The sequence below is a fragment of the Lagopus muta genome, chromosome 14, assembly GCF_023343835.1.
Source record: "Lagopus muta isolate bLagMut1 chromosome 14, bLagMut1 primary, whole genome shotgun sequence".
Taxonomy (NCBI): domain Eukaryota; kingdom Metazoa; phylum Chordata; class Aves; order Galliformes; family Phasianidae; genus Lagopus; species Lagopus muta.
The window spans coordinates 1,180,855-1,189,538 of record NC_064446.1 but is presented as its reverse complement, the minus strand read 5'-3'; the positions used below and the strand labels follow the sequence as shown (position 1 = coordinate 1,189,538).

The following is an 8,684-nucleotide window of genomic DNA, read 5'->3' as shown; positions in this document are numbered from 1 at the left end:
TTTGAATTCTCTGCTATCTTATACGTGATGTTCCAGAAACGCTCTAAAACAACTCATTTACATTTGAGATTAGGAGAGAAAACAAAATCAAACCAAGAAGGAATACATTGCTCAAAGAGCACTCTGTACAGCATGCAGAACCAAGGAACTCCTGGTTGAGTGTGCACTGTGAGTGTTAGCCACCTCTAAGGCAGCACTTCTCAGGGCTATTAAAGAAAACCTCCACTGGCAAAAAGAAAGCATGAAAGCAGATGTATGAAAACAATAGCTTCAATATCGGAATCGCTTCTTCCCATTTTTCACTTAATGCTTAGGAGCAATAGCACTATCATAATTAGATATCACGTCTCAGTGATCCCAGCATGCATTCACCTCCAAACAAAACAAAATTTCAAAATGAACACATGAATAAAGTACTGCATCAGAGGAGATTGTCCTTGACTTCTCACACAGCACATCTCTGCTTTCCTGGTGATTTTTGGTACAATGTTGCTGACTCCTTCATTTCAATTGGAAGAGATCAGCCCACGAGGACCGAGATGCTTCTCCTTCTCCTCCCTTACTGATGGCCGAGCCAGGGGCTTTGATCCAAACTGGCATTCTCCTCTGCTGCCCTGGCACCCGTGCCTTCAGAGACGGGAGCTCGGCCCTGCAAAGAGCACAGTGCAGGGCTGACATGGGGCCGTTAACGGCAAGCAGGTGTCAGTGAGAAGCTGGGAAGGCTCATCTGAACCGATGTGAATGGGAGACCACTCTTCCCTGCCCAGAGGCAAAGAAACAGGAGGGTGGGGACACAGCTCTCTGACCCGGAAAAGACAACATTAAAGCCCTGTAACCCTACACTTAAAGCCCTATACCCCTACGCAGGCCATGCATAACGATCTCAGAAAATCATAATTGGAAATCGTTTTTTGGGTCAGAAGAGGAGAGCAGACATTAATGATTCCCTCAGGAACAATTAACAAATACCGTGCTTTAAAGCCATCGGTAAAAAGGGGATAAGGGATGGGGGAACTCAGACAGCAACGGAGGGGAAACTGACTCCCAGGTGACAGCAGTTATGCCGTCGCCGATGCCGTGCAGGAGAAACGCGACGCCACCCATCACCGCCACGGCCTCGCCGCAGCTCCCCGCCGTCGCACAGCCGCACTCGGGGCCGAACCCTCCCTCGCAGCCTCCGTCCCCGCCTCCCTCCGCGCCCCGCACCGCGCTGCCCCCGCGCTCCCCCTCGGCCCCCGCGCGGGGCTCCGCTCCCTCACCTGCACGGCCCAGTCGCCTTCTTCTTGGCCGAGGCCGGCCGAGCACAGCGAGCTCCGCCGCTCGGCCGCGCCGTGCGGCAGCCCGGCGGGGAAGCAGGGCAAGAGCGGCCCGAGGAAGCGGAACTCGCTGTCGACGGTGCCGGCGGCGAGGCGGACGTCGTAGACGTAGCTGCGGGGCAGGGAGCCGGCGCCGCTGTCGGCGGCGGAGCGCGGGAAGGCGGGCAAGGTCCCCGGCTCGCCCCGCCGGGCCCGCCGCACATGGGCGGCCACGGCGGCCGCCGCGCCGGCCACGAAGAGCGCGGACACGCAGGCCAAGCAGACGCTGAGGTACAGGGTGAGGCGGCCGTCGGGCTCGGCGGCCGGCGCCTCTTCGCTCGCCCGCAGGCGGCCTTCGGAGAAGCCGTCGGCCAGGGCGACGGCCAGCGTGGCGCTGGCGGAGCGCGGCGGCCGCCCGCGGTCCCGCACCAGCACCACCAGCCTGTGCCGGGCCGCGTCGCGCTCGCCCACGGCCCGCGCCGTGCGCACCTCGCCGCTGTGCAGCCCCACGCGGAACAGCCCCGGCTCCGTCGCCTTGGCCAGCTCGTAGCACAGCCACGCGTTCTGCCCCGCGTCCGCGTCCACCGCCACCACCTTGGCCACCAGGTAGCCCGCCCGCGCCCGCCGCGGCACCAGCTCGCCCAGCGCCGCGCCGCCGTCGGCCGGCGGGTGCAGCACCACGGGCGCGTTGTCGTTCTCGTCCCGCACCAGCACCCGCACCAGCGCCGTGGCGCTCCGCGGCGGCGAGCCCCCGTCGGCGGCGACCACCGTCACCTCCACGGCGCGCACCTGCTCGTAGTCCAGCGGCCGCACCACGGACACGGCCCCGCTCTCGCCGTCCACCGACACGGCGGGCCGCTCCTCGCCCTCCTCCCGCACCAGCGCGTACCTCACGCGCCCGTTCGCGCCCGCGTCCGCGTCCGTCGCCTTCACGCTGCCGATCCGCACCGCGCCCGCCTCGTTCTCGCTCACCCACATGCTGTACGCCGCCTGCGTGAAGCGAGGCGCGTTGTCGTTCACGTCGCCGACCCGCACCCGCACGCTCTCGCGAGCGCTCAGCCGCGCCCGGCCCCGGTCCGTCGCCACGATGCTCACGTTGTACTCGGCCGCCGTCTCCCTGTCCAGGGCCGCGCTGGTGCGCAGCTCGTAGTGGTCGGCGAACGCGGCCGTCAGGCTGAACGGCACGTCGCCCTCGACGGCGCACTCCGTCCGCCCGTTGTCGCCGGAGTCGCGGTCCCGCACGCTCAGCAGGGCCACCACGGTGCGCGGCGGGGCGTCCTCGGGGATGGACGCGCTCACCGAGCTCAGCTCGATCTCCGGCGCGTTGTCGTTCTCGTCCAGCACCTCCACGTGCACTTTGCAGTGCGCAGACAGACCGCCGCCGTCTGTTCCAGTCAGTAACATTTCATGGGTCTTAGCCACCTCGAAGTCCAGATTGTCTGAAACCCGAATCTCCCCACTCTCAGCGTCCAAATCAAAGAGTTCCAAGGATCCTTCCGAAACTTGGGTAAACTCATACCGCACCTTGCCGTTGGTTCCTTCGTCGGGATCGGCGGCCGACACCCGCACCACCAGCTGCCCCGGGGGGCTGTTCTCGGCCACGCGCACCTCGTACACCTCCCGCGAGAACACCGGCATGTTGTCGTTGGCATCCAGCACCACCACCCGCACCTCAGCCGTGCCCGACCTTGGCGGCGAGCCCCCGTCTGTGGCCGTGAGCACCAAATGCAGCTCCCGCTGCTCCTCGCGGTCCAAAGGCCTCTCAAGGATGAGCTTTACATACTTGGCACCGCTTTTCCCTGTTTCATGAACTAGGGAGAAATGCGAGTTCGAGGAGAGGCTGTAATTCTGCAAACCGTTAATCCCAACGTCCTTATCCCGAGCTGCTTCGAGGGGGAAGGCAGAGCCCGGAGACGCCGTTTCGACAATCTTTAACAATACCTCCTTCTGCGGGAACACGGGGGAGTTGTCGTTCACGTCGCGAAGCTCCACCTCCCCGCGGATCAGCTGCACCGGGTTCTCAAAAAACAGCTTAAAGAAGAGCGCGCAGCTCTCGCTGTGCGGACAGATCCGCTCTCGGTCCAGCGTCTCCGTGACCGTCAGGACGCCGCTGTGCGGATCGAGGCGGAAATGCTGCTCGCTCCCCTCGGACACCACGCGCGCCTTGCGAGCCGCCAGCTGGCTCGGAGAAAGCCCCAGGTCCCGGGCGACGTTGCCCACCCACGAGTCCCTCGCCATTTCCTCCCACACGGAATAGCGCAGCGTTTCGGCCCCGCTCTCCCACACGCAAACGCACACGAGCCACAGCACCACTCGCCTCTGGCCGCCGCCGCTCCGGCTCCCGCTCGCCGTCCCTCTCCGCCACGGCCGGCCTTTCCCGGCGCCCTCCATGCCTCGCCGCCTTGCTCGCCGGCCCCGACGCGCCGCGCTGCCGCTCGCCGACCCCAAGCCGCCGCACTTTCACAGCGCCTCGGCCCCCAAGCCCCCGAGCGCCCGGCTCCGTGCCCCGCCGCCCTTCCCGAGCGGCTCGCACGGCTCTTCTGCGCGCCTGCGCCCGAAAGCGCGCTGCGGCCACAGGGACCTGCCGCTCCGTGGACAACATCCCCACCCAGCGGCGCGACGCCGAATTGTTTCCCACTGGCGCTGCCGATGGTGAAGGAGTTGGAGGTTCGAATCTCCTTTCTCCTAATTCGATCCGATAGGGGCTGTGTTAAATAACCACCGGTTTTGGCATCTTGGTATCACTTCTCAGGTCTCCACTGCAAAATCTTTTACTCCCTGTTGTGTGGAATTTACAGAATGTTATATTATGTCTTTTTGGTGTACTGTCACATTTTCTTTATTTTCTCTTCTTTTTACCAGCTTATTGGGAAGGGAAACAGTTTGGACACATAGGATTATTGAATGATTGGACTGGGGCAAGAGTACTTACAGGGAAAGATATTCCAGGCAAGTGATTCACCATCACCCCATCTTGCCATCACACTAGAATGATATTTCTGCTGTAGCACAGAATGCTGATATTGTTTTCTTCACACTGTGTATCACAACTCACCCAAAGCTGCTAGGGCTCTAATGCTTTCCTTTTTGATAGAGTGTGGCTGATGCCAAGGGGAGAATCCCTCTGCAACATCAGAAATAGTGCCCACATGGGAAGTGCCTCAGCACTCAGAGTTAGCACTCAGCTGTGTTCATGTTTATGCATTGTGAACTCCACTGTGGTCCTTTCAACAGCAGATGGGACCCCCAGTCTCACAGATATGTGCAGAAGGGAAGGAATGTGAAGAGTCAATCACGCTCTTGTTTGTAAGTTCATGTAAGTATTGGAAAGCCACAATGTGACTCTTCTCTAGGCTGAACAAGACAGTCTGCCTCAGCATTTCTTCATAGCAGAGCTGCTTCAACCTCCTTATGTCCTCTTGTCTTGCTCCATTCACTCCATGTCACTGCTGGTGGGCACAAACCAGGACACAGTATTCTGGTGGATCCTCGTGAGCGCAAAGCAGAAGGGGAGAAGCACCTCCCTCACCCTGCTTGCCATGTCTCTTCTGATGGAGCCCACAATATAGTTGGTCATATGGGTGGCAAACACACAGTTATGGCTCATGTCATGATCTTGGTGCACCTGAAACTCGGAGTCTCCACAGGGCTGCTCTCAGTTTGTTCTCCCAGACTGTAATCATACTCGGAAGAACCTGACCAAAGTCCAAGTCCACCTCATGGACATGTTGAACCTCATTTGATTCATGTGGACTCACTTCCCAAGTTTGTCCAGGTCCTTTGAATCCATCCCTACCATCTCTTGCATGAAGTGTACCTCTCAGCTAAGTGTCATCTGCAGACTTGCTGATGGTGCATCTGATCCCACTGTCTCAATTCATTGATTGAAATGTTGGAGAGCATTAGTCCCAGGACAGACCCCAGGGGGACACCACTCTTCACCAGTTTCCACCTGGCTGTGACCGTCCAACCAATTCAATTCCTTATCCACTGAACAGCTCATCCTTCAGATCCACACCTCTCCAACTTTGAGATAAGGAGGTTGTGTGGGACCATATCAAAAGCCTTGCACAAGTCCAACTGGATGACATCACTTACTCTTCCTTCATCCATTTCTGATTATCTTCATGTCCTCCTCTTGTCTTGCTGCATTCACTCCATGTTGGTGCTGGTGAACTCTTTTCCTCCGTGCACTGTGGAATATGTTTAAATGTGTTGTTTCCATTCAGTGCACAATCACATTTTCCTCATTTTCTCTACTTTTTAATTGCCAGATGGTGAATAACTTGTTGACCGCACCAGACACATACCAGCATTGAATGACTGAACTGGTGCCACACAGCTTACAGGGAAAGGTGTTGTAAGCAAATGACTCACCATCACTCTATCTTGCTATCACGCTAGGAAGATGATTCTCTAGGACAGAATCCTGATATTGTTTTCATCACATTGTGTATCACACCTCACCTAAAACACCAATGTCTGCAGTGCTTTCCTGTGTGAAATTCATTTCTCTTTTCTGCGTTGACAAGGATTTCCTCTCTTGCACCTCCGCTCAAGTGTGTCACCTCAGAAGCAAGCTAACACACGAAACAGAAAATTCTCCCCAGTTGTGCACAAAGAACTCAAACAGCTGTAAACTACTTCCACAATTTGGAGATAGAGAGGTTTAGGAATACCTGAAAGGATGACTAGAAAGGTATAGCGAAGAAGAGAAGGAGATAGCAGGGCAGGACAGGGAAGGGAAAAACTCAGTCTATCTCTGTTGATAAGCTCCCTTCGAGTATGGGAAGGCCACCGTGAGGTCTCCCCCCAGTCCTCCTCCAGGCTGAACAAGCCAGTCCGCCTCAGGCTTTCTTCATACAGGAGGTGCTTCAGCCTTGTAATCACCTTCACAACCTCCCCTCAATTCTGCTTCAATTGTTCCACAGCACTGCAGGTGGTTCCTGAAGAAGGCAGAAGGGAGTGGGATAATCATTTCTCTCACCCTGCAGGCCACTGCTCTTCTGATGGAGCCCAGGATACAGGTTGCCATCTGGGCTTATGGCTCACGTCAAACTTTTTGTCCACCTGAAACTCCAAATCCTTCTCCACGTGGCAGTACTCTGTCAGCTCATGGAATGACCTGAGCCCAACTTCAAGCCACTTCCCTTTGTGGAACCTCATTCAACTCACATGGGCTCACTTTTCAAGCTTGTCCAGGTCCCTTTGGAAGGCAACCCTTCCTTCTATTGTATCAACTGCACCACTGAAATAAATGTTACCAGCTATCTTGCTGAGGGTGCATTTCATCCCACTGTCTAGATCCACTGACAAGGATTTTGAGGAGCACTGGTTCCAGCACAGACCCCAGGGGACACCACTTGTCACTGGCCTCCAACTGACATGGAGCTCTGGACCACAATCCTATGCATGTAAGCATTCAACCTTCTCCACTGGATAGTCCACCACTCAAATGCGCATCTCTTCAGCACACAGATAAAGATGTTGTGTGGGACCATGTCAAAGGCCTTGCACAGGTCCATGTTGATGACACCACTTACATTACGTTTTGTTTTGTCAAGTGATTCTGTTCCTGCACCATAGAAGCACACCAGGTGGATCAGACAGGATCTGCCCTCACTGAAGAAACACTGGCTGTGTTGGATCCCCTCCTTTTCTTGCATGTGTCTTAACATGGCTTCCAGAAGAATCTGTGGCTCAATCTTCCCCAGCACAGACATGAGGCTCGTTGTTTCCCGAGCCTTCTGAGAAGGCAACACCCTCGCCCATCCTTCCCTGCATAACTCTTGTAAACAGCATGTATCTCTTCATCGCAGAATTCCAGTTGTGTGAAGCTTCTCACCACATTTCCATGAGAACATATGCACAATATTTTTCTACTTTTCCATGTTGTGGTTTCCAGCTCTGGCTTATTTCCCATGATGCATGCATTGGGATACAGGAACTTCAGATGGGGTTTAAGATGTGCTGCCTTCCTCAATGTTCTCTTCCTCTCTCATTTAGAACAGCCTTGAGGGAAGAGAACACTGCCTGTGCTTCCAATCCCTTCAGTATCCCTCCAAGAGATATGAATTCTCTTGATTTTTTGCAGTCTGCTCATTGCAACCTCATTAACTCTATTTGAATAATTAGGATAGAGTAGTTCTCCAGTTTCACAAGCTATGGGAGCCTCTTCTTGTTACTGCAAAGTCAGACTCTCATCTTCAATGAGATAGAGACATTGTTGTGCTTTCCTCTTCCATTCCTTTTGCTTGGAAGCATGAGAGTAACTGAAAATCGAAACAGCATCAGAAATCAAGACAGTTTTCCATCTTTTCCTTCCTTTCCTTCTTTCCTCCCATGCGTGCAATGAATCCGTCTGTCCATCCAGCCCTTTGGGATAGTTGCCATCTCTCAAGTTACTATTGATACTGCAACACATGAACTACTAGTGAAACAACCATGGGCCAAGTATATAAGCAGAGATAATTGTGAATACAGCCCTTAATTGGTGCCATGCAAAATAACAGTGACACCTGGGATCCATCTCCTTGTACACCTTGTACACTTGATTGGCCCTTGGCACCTCAGGGAGAGGAGGGTTGACCCATGACCTTGCTTATTGTAACCTCATCTTTGGTTTCGATATGGAGGGAACAGATCCAGGCACAGAAGAGCTTCCAATGATACTTCCCACTCTGACTGCGCTCAGTGCACAACAGACATGTTGCTGTTCACCTTCAGGTGCAGAAGTGCATGAAAGGAAAAACAAGCTCACTGAGCCATAAATAATACACCCCTATGTTGCCAGTCCAGAGCTACCTGAACCACTTCAGCCCTAGCAGATTTATGCACCTGCTGGTTATTTTGATGATATTCCATGTCTTAGGTTCGTGAGCACCACAGAGATCCTATTATGGTAATCACATTCTCCACATGGGCAGCAATACCTTTACACAATGCAGCAGGCATGAGGGGTTTGCCTCTGTGCTACCAGTAACTCTCCTTGTATGGTCTTAACCACTCCCAAGGAGTATTTTCCACCATTCATGATTAAGCACAGAGAGCACTGATCACTTTTCTCATTCGGCAATATCCAAAGCCAGCAGCATGGCCTGTGCTTCTGCACTTTGGTTCCATTCCCCCTCTTATTCAGTGGTTTCTGCAACTTGTCATGAAGGACTCCATACTCCAGTAAATGCTCCTGCATAGTCAGGAGAAAGACAATCTTAGCCTCCATTATGGGTCATGACAATAAGTTGATATTTGCAGTCATTCTCTCATCCTACGTATAGAGGCAGCTGATACTGACACAGATGGTTCACCAGTTCAGCCAGAAGGCCTTGCACAGGGACTGGAGAAACTGCAGGGCCTGTTCTGAGGGTGGGAACAACTCCAAGGCCTCCT

The 8,684-nt window shown here is 54.5% G+C and overlaps 1 pseudogene; it reads right to left on the bottom strand.

Moving 5' to 3' along the window:
• Nucleotides 1-208: 208 nt before the first annotated feature.
• LOC125700235 (protocadherin beta-15-like) lies at nucleotides 209-3,897 on the bottom strand (annotated as a pseudogene).
• Nucleotides 3,898-8,684: the final 4,787 nt, after the last annotated feature.